Source organism: Pelobates fuscus, chromosome 12 (assembly GCF_036172605.1).
Source record: "Pelobates fuscus isolate aPelFus1 chromosome 12, aPelFus1.pri, whole genome shotgun sequence".
In the NCBI taxonomy this organism is placed as follows: Eukaryota; Metazoa; Chordata; class Amphibia; order Anura; family Pelobatidae; genus Pelobates; species Pelobates fuscus.
The window spans coordinates 79,607,307-79,633,344 of record NC_086328.1 but is presented as its reverse complement, the minus strand read 5'-3'; the positions used below and the strand labels follow the sequence as shown (position 1 = coordinate 79,633,344).

General features: G+C 36.2%; 18 non-coding genes across 18 annotated transcripts; all 18 read left to right on the top strand.

The window, feature by feature from the left end:
- Positions 1-652: 652 nt before the first annotated feature.
- On the top strand, positions 653-724 carry TRNAA-UGC (transfer RNA alanine (anticodon UGC)). Its single transcript has one exon. It is a non-coding gene; the product is annotated as a tRNA-Ala (tRNA).
- A 1,064-nt stretch (positions 725-1,788) lies between these two features.
- Positions 1,789-1,860, top strand: TRNAA-UGC (transfer RNA alanine (anticodon UGC)). The gene has a single exon. It is a non-coding gene; the product is annotated as a tRNA-Ala (tRNA).
- Positions 1,861-2,925: 1,065 nt separating this feature from the next.
- On the top strand, positions 2,926-2,997 carry TRNAA-UGC (transfer RNA alanine (anticodon UGC)). The gene has a single exon. It is a non-coding gene; the product is annotated as a tRNA-Ala (tRNA).
- A 1,141-nt stretch (positions 2,998-4,138) lies between these two features.
- TRNAA-CGC (transfer RNA alanine (anticodon CGC)) lies at positions 4,139-4,210 on the top strand. Its single transcript has one exon. It is a non-coding gene; the product is annotated as a tRNA-Ala (tRNA).
- A 1,066-nt stretch (positions 4,211-5,276) lies between these two features.
- Positions 5,277-5,348, top strand: TRNAA-UGC (transfer RNA alanine (anticodon UGC)). The gene has a single exon. It is a non-coding gene; the product is annotated as a tRNA-Ala (tRNA).
- A 1,065-nt stretch (positions 5,349-6,413) lies between these two features.
- Positions 6,414-6,485, top strand: TRNAA-UGC (transfer RNA alanine (anticodon UGC)). The gene has a single exon. It is a non-coding gene; the product is annotated as a tRNA-Ala (tRNA).
- Positions 6,486-7,550: 1,065 nt separating this feature from the next.
- TRNAA-UGC (transfer RNA alanine (anticodon UGC)) lies at positions 7,551-7,622 on the top strand. The gene has a single exon. It is a non-coding gene; the product is annotated as a tRNA-Ala (tRNA).
- Positions 7,623-9,824: 2,202 nt separating this feature from the next.
- On the top strand, positions 9,825-9,896 carry TRNAA-UGC (transfer RNA alanine (anticodon UGC)). The gene has a single exon. It is a non-coding gene; the product is annotated as a tRNA-Ala (tRNA).
- Positions 9,897-13,235: 3,339 nt separating this feature from the next.
- On the top strand, positions 13,236-13,307 carry TRNAA-UGC (transfer RNA alanine (anticodon UGC)). The gene has a single exon. It is a non-coding gene; the product is annotated as a tRNA-Ala (tRNA).
- Positions 13,308-15,508: 2,201 nt separating this feature from the next.
- Positions 15,509-15,580, top strand: TRNAA-UGC (transfer RNA alanine (anticodon UGC)). Its single transcript has one exon. It is a non-coding gene; the product is annotated as a tRNA-Ala (tRNA).
- Positions 15,581-16,645: 1,065 nt separating this feature from the next.
- Positions 16,646-16,717, top strand: TRNAA-UGC (transfer RNA alanine (anticodon UGC)). The gene has a single exon. It is a non-coding gene; the product is annotated as a tRNA-Ala (tRNA).
- Positions 16,718-17,858: 1,141 nt separating this feature from the next.
- Positions 17,859-17,930, top strand: TRNAA-UGC (transfer RNA alanine (anticodon UGC)). The gene has a single exon. It is a non-coding gene; the product is annotated as a tRNA-Ala (tRNA).
- Positions 17,931-20,131: 2,201 nt separating this feature from the next.
- Positions 20,132-20,203, top strand: TRNAA-UGC (transfer RNA alanine (anticodon UGC)). Its single transcript has one exon. It is a non-coding gene; the product is annotated as a tRNA-Ala (tRNA).
- Positions 20,204-21,268: 1,065 nt separating this feature from the next.
- On the top strand, positions 21,269-21,340 carry TRNAA-UGC (transfer RNA alanine (anticodon UGC)). Its single transcript has one exon. It is a non-coding gene; the product is annotated as a tRNA-Ala (tRNA).
- A 1,140-nt stretch (positions 21,341-22,480) lies between these two features.
- On the top strand, positions 22,481-22,552 carry TRNAA-UGC (transfer RNA alanine (anticodon UGC)). Its single transcript has one exon. It is a non-coding gene; the product is annotated as a tRNA-Ala (tRNA).
- Positions 22,553-23,616: 1,064 nt separating this feature from the next.
- TRNAA-UGC (transfer RNA alanine (anticodon UGC)) lies at positions 23,617-23,688 on the top strand. Its single transcript has one exon. It is a non-coding gene; the product is annotated as a tRNA-Ala (tRNA).
- Positions 23,689-24,753: 1,065 nt separating this feature from the next.
- On the top strand, positions 24,754-24,825 carry TRNAA-UGC (transfer RNA alanine (anticodon UGC)). Its single transcript has one exon. It is a non-coding gene; the product is annotated as a tRNA-Ala (tRNA).
- A 1,065-nt stretch (positions 24,826-25,890) lies between these two features.
- Positions 25,891-25,962, top strand: TRNAA-UGC (transfer RNA alanine (anticodon UGC)). The gene has a single exon. It is a non-coding gene; the product is annotated as a tRNA-Ala (tRNA).
- The last annotated feature ends 76 nt before the right edge of the window (positions 25,963-26,038 follow it).

Here is a 26,038-nt window from a genome sequence, read left to right as displayed (position 1 = left end):
CGGGAAGTTTCCTTGACCTCACATTCGTAGTTTTAGTGACTTCTCATGAGAATTTCATTTCTTTGGCTACAGAAGCTTTATTAAAATTGTTTCAAGGCTGATGTTTTAGAAAAGAGTCCAACATAGCTCCTTCCACAGCTTGGAACGTTTAGCCGAAAAGAAAATGCAATTCAGGTTTTGATTTTGAACAATTTAGAGTTGAGTGAGCAAACTTAATTAAACATCTGCTAAGATCCTGTTCACTGCTGTCTCAGAAAATCTGGTGCCTGGTGTCCATGAGGTGTCAGTAAATCGATTATAGGTCCTCATTCCCCGAGTAAAAGAGGATAATTTTTGGATAAGAAGATGATATACTTAGTGAAGAACTTCATATTTTGACCAATAAAGTCATAAATGGAAGGGCATTTAAGCCATCTGATATAACAATTGACACTAAGTTACCATACATAGGCTAGGAGTCCTAAACAATCATTGGATGTGGTTAAATGTGTCCAACTATTACCTCTGTTAATATACATCTGAGGCTTTTAACTATTTTGCAATCTACAGTCCTCAGACGAACTTTATTAAAAAAAAATAGACAAGGCTATTTTTTCGAATGAGCCGAGGTTCTATTTGTGTGTCGTGTTCTGTAATGCTGCAGCAATGTAATGGGGATGTAGCTCAGTGGTAGAGCGCATGCTTTGCATGTATGAGGCCCCGGGTTCAATCCCCGGCATTTCCAGGTGCAATTAATTTTAATTTAGAAGAGTCGGCATGAGTGACTTTGTTTACATAGTTCCAATGAAGAATTTATTCACCAGAAGATGAATTGTATCGAGAAAAATATGTAGGCAAAAAGTGATGTTTTAAAAATATTCACAAACTCGGCTTTAGTCACAGCTTCTTTAAATAAGTCAAAATTTTACAATTTAGTAATTATCACACAACAATGTCAACATTAGTGTATCAATCCAAAGAAAAATCTTTAAGCTCCAAATCCTCTCTTGTCTTAAAAATCCTGTGTCTGGTTTCCTTCTGAGGACAGAGTCTGCATTAGATTTCCTTATTCCCAAAGAAAATAGCATAGCGTTGCCAACTTCTCTAAGTGGGTTTTTAATAGTGTATATGGCGTATCCTACTTAAATTCTAGAGTTTCGGGAAGTTTCCTTGACCTCACATTCGTAGTTTTAGTGACTTCTCATGAGAATTTCATTTCTTTGGCTACAGAAGCTTTATTAAAATTGTTTCAAGGCTGATGTTTTAGAAAAGAGTCCAACATAGCTCCTTCCACAGCTTGGAACGTTTAGCCGAAAAGAAAATGCAATTCAGGTTTTGATTTTGAACAATTTAGAGTTGAGTGAGCAAACTTAATTAAACATCTGCTAAGATCCTGTTCACTGCTGTCTCAGAAAATCTGGTGCCTGGTGTCCATGAGGTGTCAGTAAATCGATTATAGGTCCTCATTCCCCGAGTAAAAGAGGATAATTTTTGGATAAGAAGATGATATACTTAGTGAAGAACTTCATATTTTGACCAATAAAGTCATAAATGGAAGGGCATTTAAGCCATCTGATATAACAATAACACTAAGTTACCATACGTAGGCTAGGAGTCCTAAACAATCCTTGGATGTGGTTAAATGTGTCCAACTATTACCTCTGTTAATATACATCTGAGGCTTTTAACTATTTTGCAATCTACAGTCCTCAGACGAACCTTATTAAAAAAAAATAGACAAGGCTATTTTTTCGAATGAGCCGCGGTTCTATTTGTGTGTCGTGTTCTGTAATGCTGCAGCAATGTAATGGGGATGTAGCTCAGTGGTAGAGCGCATGCTTTGCATGTATGAGGCCCCGGGTTCAATCCCCGGCATCTCCAGGTGCAATTAATTTTAATTTAGAAGAGTCGGCATGAGTGACTTTGTTTACATAGTTCCAATGAAGAATTTATTCACCAGAAGATGAATTGTATCGAGAAAAATATGTAGGCAAAAAGTGATGTTTTCAAAATATTCACAAACTCGGCTTTAGTCACAGCTTCTTTAAATAAGTCAAAATTTTACAATTTAGTAATTATCACACAACAATGTCAACATTAGTGTATCAATCCAAAGAAAAATCTTTAAGCTCCAAATCCTCTCTTGTCTTAAAAATCCTGTGTCTGGTTTCCTTCTGAGGACAGAGTCTGCATTAGATTTCCTTATTCCCAAAGAAAATAGCATAGCGTTGCCAACTTCTCTAAGTGGGTTTTTAATAGTGTATATGGCGTATCCTACTTAAATTCTAGCGTTTCGGGAAGTTTCCTTGACCTCACATTCGTAGTTTTAGTGACTTCTCATGAGAATTTCATTTCTTTGGCTACAGAAGCTTTATTAAAATTGTTTCAAGGCTGATGTTTTAGAAAAGAGTCCAACATAGCTCCTTCCACAGCTTGGAACGTTTAGCCGAAAAGAAAATGCAATTCAGGTTTTGATTTTGAACAATTTAGAGTTGAGTGAGCAAACTTAATTAAACATCTGCTAAGATCCTGTTCACTGCTGTCTCAGAAAATCTGGTGCCTGGTGTCCATGAGGTGTCAGTAAATCGATTATAGGTCCTCATTCCCCGAGTAAAAGAGGATAATTTTTGGATAAGAAGATGATATACTTAGTGAAGAACTTCATATTTTGACCAATAAAGTCATAAATGGAAGGGCATTTAAGCCATCTGATATAACAATTGACACTAAGTTACCATACGTAGGCTAGGAGTCCTAAACAATCATTGGATGTGGTTAAATGTGTCCAACTATTACCTCTGTTAATATACATCTGAGGCTTTTAACTATTTTGCAATCTACAGTCCTCAGACGAACTTTATTAAAAAAAAATAGACAAGGCTATTTTTTCGAATGAGCCGAGGTTCTATTTGTGTGTCGTGTTCTGTAATGCTGCAGCAATGTAATGGGGATGTAGCTCAGTGGTAGAGCGCATGCTTTGCATGTATGAGGCCCCGGGTTCAATCCCCGGCATTTCCAGGTGCAATTAATTTTAATTTAGAAGAGTCGGCATGAGTGACTTTGTTTACATAGTTCCAATGAAGAATTTATTCACCAGAAGATGAATTGTATCGAGAAAAATATGTAGGCAAAAAGTGATGTTTTCAAAATATTCACAAACTCGGCTTTAGTCACAGCTTCTTTAACCCCTTAAGGACACATGACGTGTGTGACATGTCGTGATTCCCTTTTATTTCAGAAGTTTGGTCCTTAAGGGGTTAAATAAGTCAAAATTTTACAATTTAGTAATTATCACACAACAATGTCAACATTAGTGTATCAATCCAAAGAAAAATCTTTAAGCTCCAAATCCTCTCTTGTCTTAAAAATCCTGTGTCTGGTTTCCTTCTGAGGACAGAGTCTGCATTAGATTTCCTTATTCCCAAAGAAAATAGCATAGCGTTGCCAACTTCTCTAAGTGGGTTTTTAATAGTGTATATGGCGTATCCTACTTAAATTCTAGAGTTTCGGGAAGTTTCCTTGACCTCACATTCGTAGTTTTAGTGACTTCTCATGAGAATTTCATTTCTTTGGCTACAGAAGCTTTATTAAAATTGTTTCAAGGCTGATGTTTTAGAAAAGAGTCCAACATAGCTCCTTCCACAGCTTGGAACGTTTAGCCGAAAAGAAAATGCAATTCAGGTTTTGATTTTGAACAATTTAGAGTTGAGTGAGCAAACTTAATTAAACATCTGCTAAGATCCTGTTCACTGCTGTCTCAGAAAATCTGGTGCCTGGTGTCCATGAGGTGTCAGTAAATCGATTATAGGTCCTCATTCCCCGAGTAAAAGAGGATAATTTTTGGATAAGAAGATGATATACTTAGTGAAGAACTTCATATTTTGACCAATAAAGTCATAAATGGAAGGGCATTTAAGCCATCTGATATAACAATTGACACTAAGTTACCATACGTAGGCTAGGAGTCCTAAACAATCATTGGATGTGGTTAAATGTGTCCAACTATTACCTCTGTTAATATACATCTGAGGCTTTTAACTATTTTGCAATCTACAGTCCTCAGACGAACTTTATTAAAAAAAAATCGACAAGGTTATTTTTTCGAATTAGCCGAGGTTCTATTTGTGTGTCGTGTTCTGTACAACTGTAGCAATGTAATGGGGATGTAGCTCAGTGGTAGAGCGCATGCTTCGCTTGTATGAGGCCCCGGGTTCAATCCCCGGCATTTCCAGGTGCAATTAATTTTAATTTAGAAGAGTCGGCATGAGTGACTTTGTTTACATAGTTCCAATGAAGAATTTATTCACCAGAAGATGAATTGTATCAAGAAAAATATGTAGGCAAAAAGTGATGTTTTCAAAATATTCACAAACTCGGCTTTAGTCACAGCTTCTTTAAATAAGTCAAAATTTTACAATTTAGTAATTATCACACAACAATGTCAACATTAGTGTATCAATCCAAAGAAAAATCTTTAAGCTCCAAATCCTCTCTTGTCTTAAAAATCCTGTGTCTGGTTTCCTTCTGAGGACAGAGTCTGCATTAGATTTCCTTATTCCCAAAGAAAATAGCATAGCGTTGCCAACATCTCTAAGTGGGTTTTTAATAGTGTATATGGCGTATCCTACTTAAATTCTAGAGTTTCGGGAAGTTTCCTTGACCTCACATTTGTAGTTTTAGTGACTTCTCATGAGAATTTCATTTCTTTGGCTACAGAAGCTTTATTAAAATTGTTTCAGGGCTGATGTTTTAGAAAAGAGTCCAACATAGCTCCTTCCACAGCTTGGAACGTTTAGCCGAAAAGAAAATGCAATTCAGGTTTTGATTTTGAACAATTTAGAGTTGAGTGAGCAAACTTAATTAAACATCTGCTAAGATCCTGTTCACTGCTGTCTCAGAAAATATGGTGCCTGGTGTCCATGAGGTGTCAGTAAATCGATTATAGGTCCTCATTCCCCTAGTAAAAGAGGATAATTTTTGGATAAGAAGATGATATACTTAGTGAAGAACTTCATATTTTGACCAATAAAGTCATAAATGGAAGGGCATTTAAGCCATCTGATATAACAATTGACACTAAGTTACCATACGTAGGCTAGGAGTCCTAAACAATCATTGGATGTGGTTAAATGTGTCCAACTATTACCTCTGTTAATATACATCTGAGGCTTTTAACTATTTTGCAATCTACAGTCCTCAGACGAACTTTATTAAAAAAAAAATAGACAAGGCTATTTTTTCGAATGAGCCGAGGTTCTATTTGTGTGTCGTGTTCTGTAATGCTGCAGCAATGTAATGGGGATGTAGCTCAGTGGTAGAGCGCATGCTTTGCATGTATGAGGCCCCGGGTTCAATCCCCGGCATTTCCAGGTGCAATTAATTTTAATTTAGAAGAGTCGGCATGAGTGACTTTGTTTACATAGTTCCAATGAAGAATTTATTCACCAGAAGATGAATTGTATCAAGAAAAATATGTAGGCAAAAAGTGATGTTTTCAAAATATTCACAAACTCGGCTTTAGTCACAGCTTCTTTAAATAAGTCAAAATTTTACAATTTAGTAATTATCACACAACAATGTCAACATTAGTGTATCAATCCAAAGAAAAATCTTTAAGCTCCAAATCCTCTCTTGTCTTAAAAATCCTGTGTCTGGTTTCCTTCTGAGGACAGAGTCTGCATTAGATTTCCTTATTCCCAAAGAAAATAGCATAGCGTTGCCAACATCTCTAAGTGGGTTTTTAATAGTGTATATGGCGTATCCTACTTAAATTCTAGAGTTTCGGGAAGTTTCCTTGACCTCACATTTGTAGTTTTAGTGACTTCTCATGAGAATTTCATTTCTTTGGCTACAGAAGCTTTATTAAAATTGTTTCAGGGCTGATGTTTTAGAAAAGAGTCCAACATAGCTCCTTCCACAGCTTGGAACGTTTAGCCGAAAAGAAAATGCAATTCAGGTTTTGATTTTGAACAATTTAGAGTTGAGTGAGCAAACTTAATTAAACATCTGCTAAGATCCTGTTCACTGCTGTCTCAGAAAATCTGGTGCCTGGTGTCCATGAGGTGTCAGTAAATCGATTATAGGTCCTCATTCCCCTAGTAAAAGAGGATAATTTTTGGATAAGAAGATGATATACTTAGTGAAGAACTTCATATTTTGACCAATAAAGTCATAAATGGAAGGGCATTTAAGCCATCTGATATAACAATTGACACTAAGTTACCATACGTAGGCTAGGAGTCCTAAACAATCATTGGATGTGGTTAAATGTGTCCAACTATTACCTCTGTTAATATACATCTGAGGCTTTTAACTATTTTGCAATCTACAGTCCTCAGACGAACTTTATTAAAAAAAAATAGACAAGGCTATTTTTTCGAATGAGCCAAGGTTCTATTTGTGTGTCGTGTTCTGTAATGCTGCAGCAATGTAATGGGGATGTAGCTCAGTGGTAGAGCGCATGCTTTGCATGTATGAGGCCCCGGGTTCAATCCCCGGCATTTCCAGGTGCAATTAATTTTAATTTAGAAGAGTCGGCATGAGTGACTTTGTTTACATAGTTCCAATGAAGAATTTATTCACCAGAAGATGAATTGTATCGAGAAAAATATGTAGGCAAAAAGTGATGTTTTAAAAATATTCACAAACTCGGCTTTAGTCACAGCTTCTTTAAATAAGTCAAAATTTTACAATTTAGTAATTATCACACAACAATGTCAACATTAGTGTATCAATCCAAAGAAAAATCTTTAAGCTCCAAATCCTCTCTTGTCTTAAAAATCCTGTGTCTGGTTTCCTTCTGAGGACAGAGTCTGCATTAGATTTCCTTATTCCCAAAGAAAATAGCATAGCGTTGCCAACATCTCTAAGTGGGTTTTTAATAGTGTATATGGCGTATCCTACTTAAATTCTAGAGTTTCGGGAAGTTTCCTTGACCTCACATTTGTAGTTTTAGTGACTTCTCATGAGAATTTCATTTCTTTGGCTACAGAAGCTTTATTAAAATTGTTTCAGGGCTGATGTTTTAGAAAAGAGTCCAACATAGCTCCTTCCACAGCTTGGAACGTTTAGCCGAAAAGAAAATGCAATTCAGGTTTTGATTTTGAACAATTTAGAGTTGAGTGAGCAAACTTAATTAAACATCTGCTAAGATCCTGTTCACTGCTGTCTCAGAAAATCTGGTGCCTGGTGTCCATGAGGTGTCAGTAAATCGATTATAGGTCCTCATTCCCCGAGTAAAAGAGGATAATTTTTGGATAAGAAGATGATATACTTAGTGAAGAACTTCATATTTTGACCAATAAAGTCATAAATGGAAGGGCATTTAAGCCATCTGATATAACAATTGACACTAAGTTACCATACGTAGGCTAGGAGTCCTAAACAATCATTGGATGTGGTTAAATGTGTCCAACTATTACCTCTGTTAATATACATCTGAGGCTTTTAACTATTTTGCAATCTACAGTCCTCAGACGAACTTTATTTAAAAAAAATAGACAAGGCTATTTTTTCGAATGAGCCGAGGTTCTATTTGTGTGTCGTGTTCTGTAATGCTGCAGCAATGTAATGGGGATGTAGCTCAGTGGTAGAGCGCATGCTTTGCATGTATGAGGCCCCGGGTTCAATCCCTGGCATTTCCAGGTGCAATTAATTTTAATTTAGAAGAGTCGGCATGAGTGACTTTGTTTACATAGTTCCAATGAAGAATTTATTCACCAGAAGATGAATTGTATCGAGAAAAATATGTAGGCAAAAAGTGATGTTTTCAAAATATTCACAAACTCGGCTTTAGTCACAGCTTCTTTAAATAAGTCAAAATTTTACAATTTAGTAATTATCACACAACAATGTCAACATTAGTGTATCAATCCAAAGAAAAATCTTTAAGCTCTAAATCCTCTCTTGTCTTAAAAATCCTGTGTCTGGTTTCCTTCTGAGGACAGAGTCTGCATTAGATTTCCTTATTCCCAAAGAAAATAGCATAGCGTTGCCAACTTCTCTAAGTGGGTTTTTAATAGTGTATATGGCGTATCCTACTTAAATTCTAGCGTTTCGGGAAGTTTCCTTGACCTCACATTCGTAGTTTTAGTGACTTCTCATGAGAATTTCATTTCTTTGGCTACAGAAGCTTTATTAAAATTGTTTCAAGGCTGATGTTTTAGAAAAGAGTCCAACATAGCTCCTTCCACAGCTTGGAACGTTTAGCCGAAAAGAAAATGCAATTCAGGTTTTGATTTTGAACAATTTAGAGTTGAGTGAGCAAACTTAATTAAACATCTGCTAAGATCCTGTTCACTGCTGTCTCAGAAAATCTGGTGCCTGGTGTCCATGAGGTGTCAGTAAATCGATTATAGGTCCTCATTCCCCGAGTAAAAGAGGATAATTTTTGGATAAGAAGATGATATACTTAGTGAAGAACTTCATATTTTGACCAATAAAGTCATAAATGGAAGGGCATTTAAGCCATCTGATATAACAATTGACACTAAGTTACCATACGTAGGCTAGGAGTCCTAAACAATCATTGGATGTGGTTAAATGTGTCCAACTATTACCTCTGTTAATATACATCTGAGGCTTTTAACTATTTTGCAATCTACAGTCCTCAGACGAACTTTATTAAAAAAAAATAGACAAGGCTATTTTTTCGAATGAGCCGAGGTTCTATTTGTGTGTCGTGTTCTGTAATGCTGCAGCAATGTAATGGGGATGTAGCTCAGTGGTATAGCGCATGCTTTGCATGTATGAGGCCCCGGGTTCAATCCCCGGCATTTCCAGGTGCAATTAATTTTAATTTAGAAGAGTCGGCATGAGTGACTTTGTTTACATAGTTCCAATGAAGAATTTATTCACCAGAAGATGAATTGTATCGAGAAAAATATGTAGGCAAAAAGTGATGTTTTAAAAATATTCACAAACTCGGCTTTAGTCACAGCTTCTTTAAATAAGTCAAAATTTTACAATTTAGTAATTATCACACAACAATGTCAACATTAGTGTATCAATCCAAAGAAAAATCTTTAAGCTCCAAATCCTCTCTTGTCTTAAAAATCCTGTGTCTGGTTTCCTTCTGAGGACAGAGTCTGCATTAGATTTCCTTATTCCCAAAGAAAATAGCATAGCGTTGCCAACATCTCTAAGTGGGTTTTTAATAGTGTATATGGCGTATCCTACTTAAATTCTAGAGTTTCGGGAAGTTTCCTTGACCTCACATTTGTAGTTTTAGTGACTTCTCATGAGAATTTCATTTCTTTGGCTACAGAAGCTTTATTAAAATTGTTTCAGGGCTGATGTTTTAGAAAAGAGTCCAACATAGCTCCTTCCACAGCTTGGAACGTTTAGCCGAAAAGAAAATGCAATTCAGGTTTTGATTTTGAACAATTTAGAGTTGAGTGAGCAAACTTAATTAAACATCTGCTAAGATCCTGTTCACTGCTGTCTCAGAAAATCTGGTGCCTGGTGTCCATGAGGTGTCAGTAAATCGATTATAGGTCCTCATTCCCCTAGTAAAAGAGGATAATTTTTGGATAAGAAGATGATATACTTAGTGAAGAACTTCATATTTTGACCAATAAAGTCATAAATGGAAGGGCATTTAAGCCATCTGATATAACAATTGACACTAAGTTACCATACGTAGGCTAGGAGTCCTAAACAATCATTGGATGTGGTTAAATGTGTCCAACTATTACCTCTGTTAATATACATCTGAGGCTTTTAACTATTTTGCAATCTACAGTCCTCAGACGAACTTTATTAAAAAAAAATAGACAAGGCTATTTTTTCGAATGAGCCGAGGTTCTATTTGTGTGTCGTGTTCTGTAATGCTGCAGCAATGTAATGGGGATGTAGCTCAGTGGTAGAGCGCATGCTTTGCATGTATGAGGCCCCGGGTTCAATCCCTGGCATTTCCAGGTGCAATTAATTTTAATTTAGAAGAGTCGGCATGAGTGACTTTGTTTACATAGTTCCAATGAAGAATTTATTCACCAGAAGATGAATTGTATCGAGAAAAATATGTAGGCAAAAAGTGATGTTTTCAAAATATTCACAAACTCGGCTTTAGTCACAGCTTCTTTAAATAAGTCAAAATTTTACAATTTAGTAATTATCACACAACAATGTCAACATTAGTGTATCAATCCAAAGAAAAATCTTTAAGCTCCAAATCCTCTCTTGTCTTAAAAATCCTGTGTCTGGTTTCCTTCTGAGGACAGAGTCTGCATTAGATTTCCTTATTCCCAAAGAAAATAGCATAGCGTTGCCAACTTCTCTAAGTGGGTTTTTAATAGTGTATATGGCGTATCCTACTTAAATTCTAGCGTTTCGGGAAGTTTCCTTGACCTCACATTCGTAGTTTTAGTGACTTCTCATGAGAATTTCATTTCTTTGGCTACAGAAGCTTTATTAAAATTGTTTCAAGGCTGATGTTTTAGAAAAGAGTCCAACATAGCTCCTTCCACAGCTTGGAACGTTTAGCCGAAAAGAAAATGCAATTCAGGTTTTGATTTTGAACAATTTAGAGTTGAGTGAGCAAACTTAATTAAACATCTGCTAAGATCCTGTTCACTGCTGTCTCAGAAAATCTGGTGCCTGGTGTCCATGAGGTGTCAGTAAATCGATTATAGGTCCTCATTCCCCGAGTAAAAGAGGATAATTTTTGGATAAGAAGATGATATACTTAGTGAAGAACTTCATATTTTGACCAATAAAGTCATAAATGGAAGGGCATTTAAGCCATCTGATATAACAATTGACACTAAGTTACCATACGTAGGCTAGGAGTCCTAAACAATCATTGGATGTGGTTAAATGTGTCCAACTATTACCTCTGTTAATATACATCTGAGGCTTTTAACTATTTTGCAATCTACAGTCCTCAGACGAACTTTATTAAAAAAAAATAGACAAGGCTATTTTTTCGAATGAGCCGAGGTTCTATTTGTGTGTCGTGTTCTGTAATGCTGCAGCAATGTAATGGGGATGTAGCTCAGTGGTAGAGCGCATGCTTTGCATGTATGAGGCCCCGGGTTCAATCCCCGGCCTTTCCAGGTGCAATTAATTTTAATTTAGAAGAGTCGGCATGAGTGACTTTGTTTACATAGTTCCAATGAAGAATTTATTCACCAGAAGATGAATTGTATCGAGAAAAATATGTAGGCAAAAAGTGATGTTTTAAAAATATTCACAAACTCGGCTTTAGTCACAGCTTCTTTAAATAAGTCAAAATTTTACAATTTAGTAATTATCACACAACAATGTCAACATTAGTGTATCAATCCAAAGAAAAATCTTTAAGCTCCAAATCCTCTCTTGTCTTAAAAATCCTGTGTCTGGTTTCCTTCTGAGGACAGAGTCTGCATTAGATTTCCTTATTCCCAAAGAAAATAGCATAGCGTTGCCAACTTCTCTAAGTGGGTTTTTAATAGTGTATATGGCGTATCCTACTTAAATTCTAGAGTTTCGGGAAGTTTCCTTGACCTCACATTCGTAGTTTTAGTGACTTCTCATGAGAATTTAATTTCTTTGGCTACAGAAGCTTTATTAAAATTGTTTCAAGGCTGATGTTTTAGAAAAGAGTCCAACATAGCTCCTTCCACAGCTTGGAACGTTTAGCCGAAAAGAAAATGCAATTCAGGTTTTGATTTTGAACAATTTAGAGTTGAGTGAGCAAACTTAATTAAACATCTGCTAAGATCCTGTTCACTGCTGTCTCAGAAAATCTGGTGCCTGGTGTCCATGAGGTGTCAGTAAATCGATTATAGGTCCTCATTCCCCTAGTAAAAGAGGATAATTTTTGGATAAGAAGATGATATACTTAGTGAAGAACTTCATATTTTGACCAATAAAGTCATAAATGGAAGGGCATTTAAGCCATCTGATATAACAATTGACACTAAGTTACCATACGTAGGCTAGGAGTCCTAAACAATCATTGGATGTGGTTAAATGTGTCCAACTATTACCTCTGTTAATATACATCTGAGGCTTTTAACTATTTTGCAATCTACAGTCCTCAGACGAACTTTATTAAAAAAAAATAGACAAGGCTATTTTTTCGAATGAGCCGAGGTTCTATTTGTGTGTCGTGTTCTGTAATGCTGCAGCAAGGTAATGGGGATGTAGCTCCATGGTAGAGCGCATGCTTTGCATGTATGAGGCCCTGGGTTCAATCCCCGGCATCTCCAGGTGCAATTAATTTTAATTTAGAAGAGTCGGAATGAGTGACTTTGTTTACATAGTTCCAATGAAGAATTTATTCACCAGAAGATGAATTGTATCGAGAAAAATATGTAGGCAAAAAGTGATGTTTTCAAAATATTCACAAACTCGGCTTTAGTCACAGCTTCTTTAAATAAGTCAAAATTTTACAATTTAGTAATTATCACACAACAATGTCAACATTAGTGTATCAATCCAAAGAAAAATCTTTAAGCTCCAAATCCTCTCTTGTCTTAAAAATCCTGTGTCTGGTTTCCTTCTGAGGACAGAGTCTGCATTAGATTTCCATATTCCCAAAGAAAATAGCATAGCGTTGCCAACTTCTCTAAGTGGGTTTTTAATAGTGTATATGGCGTATCCTACTTAAATTCTAGAGTTTCGGGAAGTTTCCTTGACCTCACATTCGTAGTTTTAGTGACTTCTCATGAGAATTTAATTTCTTTGGCTACAGAAGCTTTATTAAAATTGTTTCAAGGCTGATGTTTTAGAAAAGAGTCCAACATAGCTCCTTCCACAGCTTGGAACGTTTAGCCGAAAAGAAAATGCAATTCAGGTTTTGATTTTGAACAATTTAGAGTTGAGTGAGCAAACTTAATTAAACATCTGCTAAGATCCTGTTCACTGCTGTCTCAGAAAATCTGGTGCCTGGTGTCCATGAGGTGTCAGTAAATCGATTATAGGTCCTCATTCCCCTAGTAAAAGAGGATAATTTTTGGATAAGAAGTCGATATACTTAGTGAAGAACTTCATATTTTGACCAATAAAGTCATAAATGGAAGGGCATTTAAGCCATCTGATATAACAATTGACACTAAGTTACCATACGTAGGCTAGGAGTCCTAAACAATCATTGGATGTGGTTAAATGTGTCCAACTATTACCTCTGTTAATATACATCTGAGGCTTTTAACTATTTTGCAATCTACAGTCCTCAGACGAACTTTATTAAAAAAAAATAGACAAGGCTATTTTTTCGAATGAGCCGAGGTTCTATTTGTGTGTCGTGTTCTGTAATGCTGCAGCAATGTAATGGGGATGTAGCTCAGTGGTAGAGCGCATGCTTTGCATGTATGAGGCCCCGGGTTCAATCCCTGGCATTTCCAGGTGCAATTAATTTTAATTTAGAAGAGTCGGCATGAGTGACTTTGTTTACATAGTTCCAATGAAGAATTTATTCACCAGAAGATGAATTGTATCGAGAAAAATATGTAGGCAAAAAGTGATGTTTTCAAAATTTTCACAAACTCGGCTTTAGTCACAGCTTCTTTAAATAAGTAAAAATTTTACAATTTAGTAATTATCACACAACAATGTCAACATTAGTGTATCAATCCAAAGAAAAATCTTTAAGCTCCAAATCCTCTCTTGTCTTAAAAATCCTGTGTCTGGTTTCCTTCTGAGGACAGAGTCTGCATTAGATTTCCTTATTCCCAAAGAAAATAGCATAGCGTTGCCAACTTCTCTAAGTGGGTTTTTAATAGTGTATATGGCGTATCCTACTTAAATTCTAGCGTTTCGGGAAGTTTCCTTGACCTCACATTCGTAGTTTTAGTGACTTCTCATGAGAATTTAATTTCTTTGGCTACAGAAGCTTTATTAAAATTGTTTCAAGGCTGATGTTTTAGAAAAGAGTCCAACATAGCTCCTTCCACAGCTTGGAACGTTTAGCCGAAAAGAAAATGCAATTCAGGTTTTGATTTTGAACAATTTAGAGTTGAGTGAGCAAACTTAATTAAACATCTGCTAAGATCCTGTTCACTGCTGTCTCAGAAAATCTGGTGCCTGGTGTCCATGAGGTGTCAGTAAATCGATTATAGGTCCTCATTCCCCGAGTAAAAGAGGATAATTTTTGGATAAGAAGATGATATACTTAGTGAAGAACTTCATATTTTGACCAATAAAGTCATAAATGGAAGGGCATTTAAGCCATCTGATATAACAATTGACACTAAGTTACCATACGTAGGCTAGGAGTCCTAAACAATCATTGGATGTGGTTAAATGTGTCCAACTATTACCTCTGTTAATATACATCTGAGGCTTTTAACTATTTTGCAATCTACAGTCCTCAGACGAACTTTATTAAAAAAAAATAGACAAGGCTATTTTTTCGAATGAGCCGAGGTTCTATTTGTGTGTCGTGTTCTGTAATGCTGCAGCAAGGTAATGGGGATGTAGCTCCATGGTAGAGCGCATGCTTTGCATGTATGAGGCCCCGGGTTCAATCCCCGGCATCTCCAGGTGCAATTAATTTTAATTTAGAAGAGTCGGAATGAGTGACTTTGTTTACATAGTTCCAATGAAGAATTTATTCACCAGAAGATGAATTGTATCGAGAAAAATATGTAGGCAAAAAGTGATGTTTTCAAAATATTCACAAACTCGGCTTTAGTCACAGCTTCTTTAAATAAGTCAAAATTTTACAATTTAGTAATTATCACACAACAATGTCAACATTAGTGTATCAATCCAAAGAAAAATCTTTAAGCTCCAAATCCTCTCTTGTCTTAAAAATCCTGTGTCTGGTTTCCTTCTGAGGACAGAGTCTGCATTAGATTTCCATATTCCCAAAGAAAATAGCATAGCGTTGCCAACTTCTCTAAGTGGGTTTTTAATAGTGTATATGGCGTATCCTACTTAAATTCTAGAGTTTCGGGAAGTTTCCTTGACCTCACATTCGTAGTTTTAGTGACTTCTCATGAGAATTTCATTTCTTTGGCTACAGAAGCTTTATTAAAATTGTTTCAAGGCTGATGTTTTAGAAAAGAGTCCAACATAGCTCCTTCCACAGCTTGGAACGTTTAGCCGAAAAGAAAATGCAATTCAGGTTTTGATTTTGAACAATTTAGAGTTGAGTGAGCAAACTTAATTAAACATCTGCTAAGATCCTGTTCACTGCTGTCTCAGAAAATCTGGTGCCTGGTGTCCATGAGGTGTCAGTAAATCGATTATAGGTCCTCATTCCCCTAGTAAAAGAGGATAATTTTTGGATAAGAAGATGATATACTTAGTGAAGAACTTCATATTTTGACCAATAAAGTCATAAATGGAAGGGCATTTAAGCCATCTGATATAACAATTGACACTAAGTTACCATACGTAGGCTAGGAGTCCTAAACAATCATTGGATGTGGTTAAATGTGTCCAAATATTACCTCTGTTAATATACATCTGAGGCTTTTAACTATTTTGCAATCTACAGTCCTCAGACGAACTTTATTAAAAAAAATAGACAAGGCTATTTTTTCGAATGAGCCGAGGTTCTATTTGTGTGTCGTGTTCTGTAATGCTGCAGCAATGTAATGGGGATGTAGCTCAGTGGTAGAGCGCATGCTTTGCATGTATGAGGCCCCGGGTTCAGTCCCCGGCATCTCCAGGTGCAATTAATTTTAATTTAGAAGAGTCAGCATGAGTGACTTTGTTTACATAGTTCCAATGAAGAATTTATTCACCAGAAGATGAATTGTATCGAGAAAAATATGTAGGCAAAAAGTGATGTTTTCAAAATATTCACAAACTCGGCTTTAGTCACAGCTTCTTTAAATAAGTCAAAATTTTACAATTTAGTAATTATCACACAACAATGTCAACATTAGTGTATCAATCCAAAGAAAAATCTTTAAGCTCCAAATCCTCTCTTGTCTTAAAAATCCTGTGTCTGGTTTCCTTCTGAGGACAGAGTCTGCATTAGATTTCCTTATTCCCAAAGAAAATAGCATAGCGTTGCCAACTTCTCTAAGTGGGTTTTTAATAGTGTATATGGCGTATCCTACTTAAATTCTAGAGTTTCGGGAAGTTTCCTTGACCTCACATTCGTAGTTTTAGTGACTTCTCATGAGAATTTCATTTCTTTGGCTACAGAAGCTTTATTAAAATTGTTTCAAGGCTGATGTTTTAGAAAAGAGTCCAACATAGCTCCTTCCACAGCTTGGAACGTTTAGCCGAAAAGAAAATGCAATTCAGGTTTTGATTTTGAACAATTTAGAGTTGAGTGAGCAAACTTAATTAAACATCTGCTAAGATCCTGTTCACTGCTGTCTCAGAAAATCTGGTGCCTGGTGTCCATGAGGTGTCAGTAAATCGATTATAGGTCCTCATTCCCCGAGTAAAAGAGGATAATTTTTGGATAAGAAGATGATATACTTAGTGAAGAACTTCATATTTTGACCAATAAAGTCATAAATGGAAGGGCATTTAAGCCATCTGATATAACAATTGACACTAAGTTACCATACGTAGGCTAGGAGTCCTAAACAATCATTGGATGTGGTTAAATGTGTCCAACTATTACCTCTGTTAATATACATCTGAGGCTTTTAACTATTTTGCAATCTACAGTCCTCAGACGAACTTTATTAAAAAAAAATAGACAAGGCTATTTTTTCGAATGAGCCGAGGTTCTATTTGTGTGTTGTGTTCTGTAATGCTGCGGCAATGTAATGGGGATGTAGCTCAGTGGTAGAGCGCATGCTTTGCATGTATGAGGCCCCGGGTTCAATCCCCGGCATTTCCAGGTGCAATTAATTTTAATTTAGAAGAGTCGGCATGAGTGACTTTGTTTACATAGTTCCAATGAAGAATTTATTCACCAGAAGATGAATTGTATCGAGAAAAATATGTAGGCAAAAAGTGATGTTTTCAAAATATTCACAAACTCGGCTTTAGTCACAGCTTCTTTAACCCCTTAAGGACACATGACGTGTGTGACATGTCGTGATTCCCTTTTATTTCAGAAGTTTGGTCCTTAAGGGGTTAAATAAGTCAAAATTTTACAATTTAGTAATTATCACACAACAATGTCAACATTAGTGTATCAATCCAAAGAAAAATCTTTAAGCTCCAAATCCTCTCTTGTCTTAAAAATCCTGTGTCTGGTTTCCTTCTGAGGACGGAGTCTGCATTAGATTTCCTTATTCCCAAAGAAAATAGCATAGCGTTGCCAACTTCTCTAAGTGGGTTTTTAATAGTGTATATGGCGTATCCTACTTAAATTCTAGAGTTTCGGGAAGTTTCCTTGACCTCACATTCGTAGTTTTAGTGACTTCTCATGAGAATTTCATTTCTTTGGCTACAGAAGCTTTATTAAAATTGTTTCAAGGCTGATGTTTTAGAAAAGAGTCCAACATAGCTCCTTCCACAGCTTGGAACGTTTAGCCGAAAAGAAAATGCAATTCAGGTTTTGATTTTGAACAATTTAGAGTTGAGTGAGCAAACTTAATTAAACATCTGCTAAGATCCTGTTCACTGCTGTCTCAGAAAATCTGGTGCCTGGTGTCCATGAGGTGTCAGTAAATCGATTATAGGTCCTCATTCCCCGAGTAAAAGAGGATAATTTTTGGATAAGAAGATGATATACTTAGTGAAGAACTTCATATTTTGACCAATAAAGTCATAAATGGAAGGGCATTTAAGCCATCTGATATAACAATTGACACTAAGTTACCATACGTAGGCTAGGAGTCCTAAACAATCATTGGATGTGGTTAAATGTGTCCAACTATTACCTCTGTTAATATACATCTGAGGCTTTTAACTATTTTGCAATCTACAGTCCTCAGACGAACTTTATTAAAAAAAAATAGACAAGGCTATTTTTTCGAATGAGCCGAGGTTCTATTTGTGTGTCGTGTTCTGTAATGCTGCAGCAATGTAATGGGGATGTAGCTCAGTGGTAGAGCGCATGCTTTGCATGTATGAGGCCCCGGGTTCAATCCCCGGCATTTCCAGGTGCAATTAATTTTAATTTAGAAGAGTCGGCATGAGTGACTTTGTTTACATAGTTCCAATGAAGAATTTATTCACCAGAAGATGAATTGTATCGAGAAAAATATGTAGGCAAAAAGTGATGTTTTAAAAATATTCACAAACTCGGCTTTAGTCACAGCTTCTTTAAATAAGTCAAAATTTTACAATTTAGTAATTATCACACAACAATGTCAACATTAGTGTATCAATCCAAAGAAAAATCTTTAAGCTCCAAATCCTCTCTTGTCTTAAAAATCCTGTGTCTGGTTTCCTTCTGAGGACAGAGTCTGCATTAGATTTCCTTATTCCCAAAGAAAATAGCATAGCGTTGCCAACTTCTCTAAGTGGGTTTTTAATAGTGTATATGGCGTATCCTACTTAAATTCTAGAGTTTCGGGAAGTTTCCTTGACCTCACATTCGTAGTTTTAGTGACTTCTCATGAGAATTTCATTTCTTTGGCTACAGAAGCTTTATTAAAATTGTTTCAAGGCTGATGTTTTAGAAAAGAGTCCAACATAGCTCCTTCCACAGCTTGGAACGTTTAGCCGAAAAGAAAATGCAATTCAGGTTTTGATTTTGAACAATTTAGAGTTGAGTGAGCAAACTTAATTAAACATCTGCTAAGATCCTGTTCACTGCTGTCTCAGAAAATCTGGTGCCTGGTGTCCATGAGGTGTCAGTAAATCGATTATAGGTCCTCATTCCCCTAGTAAAAGAGGATAATTTTTGGATAAGAAGATGATATACTTAGTGAAGAACTTCATATTTTGACCAATAAAGTCATAAATGGAAGGGCATTTAAGCCATCTGATATAACAATTGACACTAAGTTACCATACGTAGGCTAGGAGTCCTAAACAATCATTGGATGTGGTTAAATGTGTCCAACTATTACCTCTGTTAATATACATCTGAGGCTTTTAACTATTTTGCAATCTACAGTCCTCAGACGAACTTTATTAAAAAAAAATAGACAAGGCTATTTTTTCGAATGAGCCGAGGTTCTATTTGTGTGTCGTGTTCTGTAATGCTGCAGCAAGGTAATGGGTATGTAGCTCCATGGTAGAGTGCATGCTTTGCATGTATGAGGCCCCGGGTTCAATCCCCGGCATCTCCAGGTGCAATTAATTTTAATTTAGAAGAGTCGGAATGAGTGACTTTGTTTACATAGTTCCAATGAAGAATTTATTCACCAGAAGATGAATTGTATCGAGAAAAATATGTAGGCAAAAAGTGATGTTTTCAAAATATTCACAAACTCGGCTTTAGTCACAGCTTCTTTAAATAAGTCAAAATTTTACAATTTAGTAATTATCACACAACAATGTCAACATTAGTGTATCAATCCAAAGAAAAATCTTTAAGCTCCAAATCCTCTCTTGTCTTAAAAATCCTGTGTCTGGTTTCCTTCTGAGGACAGAGTCTGCATTAGATTTCCTTATTCCCAAAGAAAATAGCATAGCGTTGCCAACTTCTCTAAGTGGGTTTTTAATAGTGTATATGGCGTATCCTACTTAAATTCTAGAGTTTCAGGAAGTTTCCTTGACCTCACATTCGTAGTTTTAGTGACTTCTCATGAGAATTTCATTTCTTTGGCTACAGAAGCTTTATTAAAATTGTTTCAAGGCTGATGTTTTAGAAAAGAGTCCAACATAGCTCCTTCCACAGCTTGGAACGTTTAGCCGAAAAGAAAATGCAATTCAGGTTTTGATTTTGAACAATTTAGAGTTGAGTGAGCAAACTTAATTAAACATCTGCTAAGATCCTGTTCACTGCTGTCTCAGAAAATCTGGTGCCTGGTGTCCATGAGGTGTCAGTAAATCGATTATAGGTCCTCATTCCCCTAGTAAAAGAGGATAATTTTTGGATAAGAAGATGATATACTTAGTGAAGAACTTCATATTTTGACCAATAAAGTCATAAATGGAAGGGCATTTAAGCCATCTGATATAACAATTGACACTAAGTTACCATACGTAGGCTAGGAGTCCTAAACAATCATTGGATGTGGTTAAATGTGTCCAACTATTACCTCTGTTAATATACATCTGAGGCTTTTAACTATTTTGCAATCTACAGTCCTCAGACGAACTTTATTAAAAAAAATAGACAAGGCTATTTTTTCGAATGAGCCGAGGTTCTATTTGTGTGTCGTGTTCTGTAATGCTGCAGCAATGTAATGGGGATGTAGCTCAGTGGTAGAGCGCATGCTTTGCATGTATGAGGCCCCGGGTTCAATCCCTGGCATCTCCAGGTGCAATTAATTTTAATTTAGAAGAGTCGGCATGAGTGACTTTGTTTACATAGTTCCAATGAAGAATTTATTCACCAGAAGATGAATTGTATCGAGAAAAATATGTAGGCAAAAAGTGATGTTTTCAAAATATTCACAAACTCGGCTTTAGTCACAGCTTCTTTAAATAAGTCAAAATTTTACAATTTAGTAATTATCACACAACAATGTCAACATTAGTGTATCAATCCAAAGAAAAATCTTTAAGCTCCAAATCCTCTCTTGTCTTAAAAATCCTGTGTCTGGTTTCCTTCTGAGGACAGAGTCTGCATTAGATTTCCTTATTCCCAAAGAAAATAGCATAGCGTTGCCAACTTCTCTAAGTGGGTTTTTAATAGTGTATATGGCGTATCCTACTTAAATTCTAGAGTTTCGGGAAGTTTCCTTGACCTCACATTCGTAGTTTTAGTGACTTCTCATGAGAATTTCATTTCTTTGGCTACAGAAGCTTTATTAAAATTGTTTCAAGGCTGATGTTTTAGAAAAGAGTCCAACATAGCTCCTTCCACAGCTTGGAACGTTTAGCCGAAAAGAAAATGCAATTCAGGTTTTGATTTTGAACAATTTAGAGTTGAGTGAGCAAACTTAATTAAACATCTGCTAAGATCCTGTTCACTGCTGTCTCAGAAAATCTGGTGCCTGGTGTCCATGAGGTGTCAGTAAATCGATTATAGGTCCTCATTCCCCGAGTAAAAGAGGATAATTTTTGGATAAGAAGATGATATACTTAGTGAAGAACTTCATATTTTGACCAATAAAGTCATAAATGGAAGGGCATTTAAGCCATCTGATATAACAATTGACACTAAGTTACCATACGTAGGCTAGGAGTCCTAAACAATCATTGGATGTGGTTAAATGTGTCCAACTATTACCTCTGTTAATATACATCTGAGGCTTTTAACTATTTTGCAATCTACAGTCCTCAGACGAACTTTATTAAAAAAAAATAGACAAGGCTATTTTTTCGAATGAGCCGAGGTTCTATTTGTGTGTCGTGTTCTGTAATGCTGCAGCAATGTAATGGGGATGTAGCTCAGTGGTAGAGCGCATGCTTTGCATGTATGAGGCCCCGGGTTCAATCCCCGGCATTTCCAGGTGCAATTAATTTTAATTTAGAAGAGTCGGCATGAGTGACTTTGTTTACATAGTTCCAATGAAGAATTTATTCACCAGAAGATGAATTGTATCGAGAAAAATATGTAGGCAAAAAGTGATGTTTTCAAAATATTCACAAACTCGGCTTTAGTCACAGCTTCTTTAACCCCTTAAGGACACATGACGTGTGTGACATGTCGTTATTCCCTTTTATTTCAAAAGTTTGGTCCTTAAGGGGTTAAATAAGTCAAAATTTTACAATTTAGTAATTATCACACAACAATGTCAACATTAGTGTATCAATCCAAAGAAAAATCTTTAAGCTCCAAATCCTCTCTTGTCTTAAAAATCCTGTGTCTGGTTTCCTTCTGAGGACAGAGTCTGCATTAGATTTCCTTATTCCCAAAGAAAATAGCATAGCGTTGCCAACTTCTCTAAGTGGGTTTTTAATAGTGTATATGGCGTATCCTACTTAAATTCTAGAGTTTTGGGAAGTTTCCTTGACCTCACATTCGTAGTTTTAGTGACTTCTCATGAGAATTTCATTTCTTTGGCTACAGAAGCTTTATTAAAATTGTTTCAAGGCTGATGTTTTAGAAAAGAGTCCAACATAGCTCCTTCCACAGCTTGGAACGTTTAGCCGAAAAGAAAATGCAATTCAGGTTTTGATTTTGAACAATTTAGAGTTGAGTGAGCAAACTTAATTAAACATCTGCTAAGATCCTGTTCACTGCTGTCTCAGAAAATCTGGTGCCTGGTGTCCATGAGGTGTCAGTAAATCGATTATAGGTCCTCATTCCCCGAGTAAAAGAGGATAATTTTTGGATAAGAAGATGATATACTTAGTGAAGAACTTCATATTTTGACCAATAAAGTCATAAATGGAAGGGCATTTAAGCCATCTGATATAACAATTGACACTAAGTTACCATACGTAGGCTAGGAGTCCTAAACAATCATTGGATGTGGTTAAATGTGTCCAACTATTACCTCTGTTAATATACATCTGAGGCTTTTAACTATTTTGCAATCTACAGTCCTCAGACGAACTTTATTAAAAAAAATAGACAAGGCTATTTTTTCGAATGAGCCGAGGTTCTATTTGTGTGTCGTGTTCTGTAATGCTGCAGCAATGTAATGGGGATGTAGCTCAGTGGTAGAGCGCATGCTTTGCATGTATGAGGCCCCGGGTTCAATCCCTGGCATCTCCAGGTGCAATTAATTTTAATTTAGAAGAGTCGGCATGAGTGACTTTGTTTACATAGTTCCAATGAAGAATTTATTCACCAGAAGATGAATTGTATCGAGAAAAATATGTAGGCAAAAAGTGATGTTTTCAAAATATTCACAAACTCGGCTTTAGTCACAGCTTCTTTAAATAAGTCAAAATTTTACAATTTAGTAATTATCACACAACAATGTCAACATTAGTGTATCAATCCAAAGAAAAATCTTTAAGCTCCAAATCCTCTCTTGTCTTAAAAATCCTGTGTCTGGTTTCCTTCTGAGGACAGAGTCTGCATTAGATTTCCTTATTCCCAAAGAAAATAGCATAGCGTTGCCAACTTCTCTAAGTGGGTTTTTAATAGTGTATATGGCGTATCCTACTTAAATTCTAGAGTTTCAGGAAGTTTCCTTGACCTCACATTCGTAGTTTTAGTGACTTCTCATGAGAATTTCATTTCTTTGGCTACAGAAGCTTTATTAAAATTGTTTCAAGGCTGATGTTTTAGAAAAGAGTCCAACATAGCTCCTTCCACAGCTTGGAACGTTTAGCCGAAAAGAAAATGCAATTCAGGTTTTGATTTTGAACAATTTAGAGTTGAGTGAGCAAACTTAATTAAACATCTGCTAAGATCCTGTTCACTGCTGTCTCAGAAAATCTGGTGCCTGGTGTCCATGAGGTGTCAGTAAATCGATTATAGGTCCTCATTCCCCTAGTAAAAGAGGATAATTTTTGGATAAGAAGATGATATACTTAGTGAAGAACTTCATATTTTGACCAATAAAGTCATAAATGGAAGGGCATTTAAGCCATCTGATATAACAATTGACACTAAGTTACCATACGTAGGCTAGGAGTCCTAAACAATCATTGGATGTGGTTAAATGTGTCCAACTATTACCTCTGTTAATATACATCTGAGGCTTTTAACTATTTTGCAATCTACAGTCCTCAGACGAACTTTATTAAAAAAAATAGACAAGGCTATTTTTTCGAATGAGCCGAGGTTCTATTTGTGTGTCGTGTTCTGTAATGCTGCAGCAATGTAATGGGGATGTAGCTCAGTGGTAGAGCGCATGCTTTGCATGTATGAGGCCCCGGGTTCAATCCCTGGCATCTCCAGGTGCAATTAATTTTAATTTAGAAGAGTCGGCATGAGTGACTTTGTTTACATAGTTCCAATGAAGAATTTATTCACCAGAAGATGAATTGTATCGAGAAAAATATGTAGGCAAAAAGTGATGTTTTCAAAATATTCACAAACTCGGCTTTAGTCACAGCTTCTTTAAATAAGTCAAAATTTTACAATTTAGTAATTATCACACAACAATGTCAACATTAGTGTATCAATCCAAAGAAAAATCTTTAAGCTCCAAATCCTCTCTTGTCTTAAAAATCCTGTGTCTGGTTTCCTTCTGAGGACAGAGTCTGCATTAGATTTCCTTATTCCCAAAGAAAATAGCATAGCGTTGCCAACTTCTCTAAGTGGGTTTTTAATAGTGTATATGGCGTATCCTACTTAAATTCTAGAGTTTTGGGAAGTTTCCTTGACCTCACATTCGTAGTTTTAGTGACTTCTCATGAGAATTTCATTTCTTTGGCTACAGAAGCTTTATTAAAATTGTTTCAAGGCTGATGTTTTAGAAAAGAGTCCAACATAGCTCCTTCCACAGCTTGGAACGTTTAGCCGAAAAGAAAATGCAATTCAGGTTTTGATTTTGAACAATTTAGAGTTGAGTGAGCAAACTTAATTAAACATCTGCTAAGATCCTGTTCACTGCTGTCTCAGAAAATCTGGTGCCTGGTGTCCATGAGGTGTCAGTAAATCGATTATAGGTCCTCATTCCCCGAGTAAAAGAGGATAATTTTTGGATAAGAAGATGATATACTTAGTGAAGAACTTCATATTTTGACCAATAAAGTCATAAATGGAAGGGCATTTAAGCCATCTGATATAACAATTGACACTAAGTTACCATACGTAGGCTAGGAGTCCTAAACAATCATTGGATGTGGTTAAATGTGTCCAACTATTACCTCTGTTAATATACATCTGAGGCTTTTAACTATTTTGCAATCTACAGTCCTCAGACGAACTTTATTAAAAAAAAATAGACAAGGCTATTTTTTCGAATGAGCCGAGGTTCTATTTGTGTGTCGTGTTCTGTAATGCTGCAGCAATGTAATGGGGATGTAGCTCAGTGGTAGAGCGCATGCTTTGCATGTATGAGGCCCCGGGTTCAATCCCCGGCATTTCCAGGTGCAATTAATTTTAATTTAGAAGAGTCGGCATGAGTGACTTTGTTTACATAGTTCCAATGAAGAATTTATTCACCAGAAGATGAATTGTATCGAGAAAAATATGTAGGCAAAAAGTGATGTTTTAAAAATATTCACAAACTCGGCTTTAGTCACAGCTTCTTTAAATAAGTCAAAATTTTACAATTTAGTAATTATCACACAACAATGTCAACATTAGTGTATCAATCCAAAGAAAAATCTTTAAGCTCCAAATCCTCTCTTGTCTTAAAAATCCTGTGTCTGGTTTCCTTCTGAGGACAGAGTCTGCATTAGATTTCCTTATTCCCAAAGAAAATAGCATAGCGTTGCCAACTTCTCTAAGTGGGTTTTTAATAGTGTATATGGCGTATCCTACTTAAATTCTAGAGTTTCGGGAAGTTTCCTTGACCTCACATTCGTAGTTTTAGTGACTTCTCATGAGAATTTCATTTCTTTGGCTACAGAAGCTTTATTAAAATTGTTTCAAGGCTGATGTTTTAGAAAAGAGTCCAACATAGCTCCTTCCACAGCTTGGAACGTTTAGCCGAAAAGAAAATGCAATTCAGGTTTTGATTTTGAACAATTTAGAGTTGAGTGAGCAAACTTAATTAAACATCTGCTAAGATCCTGTTCACTGCTGTCTCAGAAAATCTGGTGCCTGGTGTCCATGAGGTGTCAGTAAATCGATTATAGGTCCTCATTCCCCTAGTAAAAGAGGATAATTTTTGGATAAGAAGATGATATACTTAGTGAAGAACTTCATATTTTGACCAATAAAGTCATAAATGGAAGGGCATTTAAGCCATCTGATATAACAATTGACACTAAGTTACCATACGTAGGCTAGGAGTCCTAAACAATCATTGGATGTGGTTAAATGTGTCCAACTATTACCTCTGTTAATATACATCTGAGGCTTTTAACTATTTTGCAATCTACAGTCCTCAGACGAACTTTATTAAAAAAAAATAGACAAGGCTATTTTTTCGAATGAGCCGAGGTTCTATTTGTGTGTCGTGTTCTGTAATGCTGCAGCAATGTAATGGGGATGTAGCTCAGTGGTAGAGCGCATGCTTTGCATGTATGAGGCCCCGGGTTCAATCCCCGGCATTTCCAGGTGCAATTAATTTTAATTTAGAAGAGTCGGCATGAGTGACTTTGTTTACATAGTTCCAATGAAGAATTTATTCAC